Raw genomic sequence first — 1116 nt, 5'->3', positions numbered from 1 at the left:
TAAGCCCTTATTGCGCCTAGCTTCACCAATGTTATGACCCCTTGTTCTTCAAACAATAGGGTCTGAATTGCACCGACTGAGCGCAGTCTTTCAACACCGTGTGGGACAGGTGTTTGAGAGCCAGAGGCACGTGTGCTACAAATGGTTGCTCACGCAGTACTAACCCAGCCAGCAGCCCTTGTCTTTCATATTCGTTATAACAAAAGGTTCGTTCAGTGTTTGTCGGGTAGGCTGCTCCATTATGACAATCTTTCTTTGTTTCAAATGTGTTCCATTTGTTTTGTATTTGTCACTTACGTCTCAATAATGGAGCAGCCTACCCGACAAACACTGAACGAACCTTCATGGCATTTGTCCATTTTTCAAATTGTTTCAACAGTTCTTTTATTTTTCGTTTTTTTTTTATTTAAGAAACATGGAGTAGCCGACCTGTAGACCACCGAATGAACCTTTTTGACATTTGTACTGGTTTTCAAAATTCTTCATTTTTTTTTATTATTTACGTTTTTTGTATGTAAGAAACATGGAGCAGCCTACCTGCCGACCACCGAACGAACCTTTTGCTATAAGACAAATGAAAAATACATATTGAACACATTTGAAGAAAGGAAAATGTCATAATGGTTTATTCAGTGTATGTAAGATAGGCTTCTCCATTATTGAGACGTAAATGAAAATTACAAAACAAATGGAACACATTTGAAACAAAGAAAGATTGTTATAATGGAGCAGCCTATCTGCCGAACACCGAACGAACCTTTTTGACATTTGTTGTATATCAGACATTTCATTTATTTTTTCCTGCAAAAACGTCAATGCTTTGCAACATCTCAGCAGTCACCCTTTTATATCCCAGCAACATTAGCATCTTTAAACAAGAACAACCCAGCAAACATTTTCACGTTTTTAAAACATTCTAAAAACAACATTTCATTGTTTTCAGCACGTTTATAATTACGTTTTAAAAATGTTTTTTGAGAATTTTTATATATGACCTTAGAACGTAAATAAATAACATTTAAAAAAACCTTTTTATAATATTTTAATTACCTACAAAATAACGTTTAGGGTAAATCAGGGTATAATAATTTTTTAAATTATATCTGAAATAGAAAG

Source organism: Procambarus clarkii, chromosome 45 (genome assembly GCF_040958095.1).
Source record: "Procambarus clarkii isolate CNS0578487 chromosome 45, FALCON_Pclarkii_2.0, whole genome shotgun sequence".
NCBI classification, from domain to species: domain Eukaryota; kingdom Metazoa; phylum Arthropoda; class Malacostraca; order Decapoda; family Cambaridae; genus Procambarus; species Procambarus clarkii.
This window is presented reverse-complemented; position numbering follows the sequence as displayed.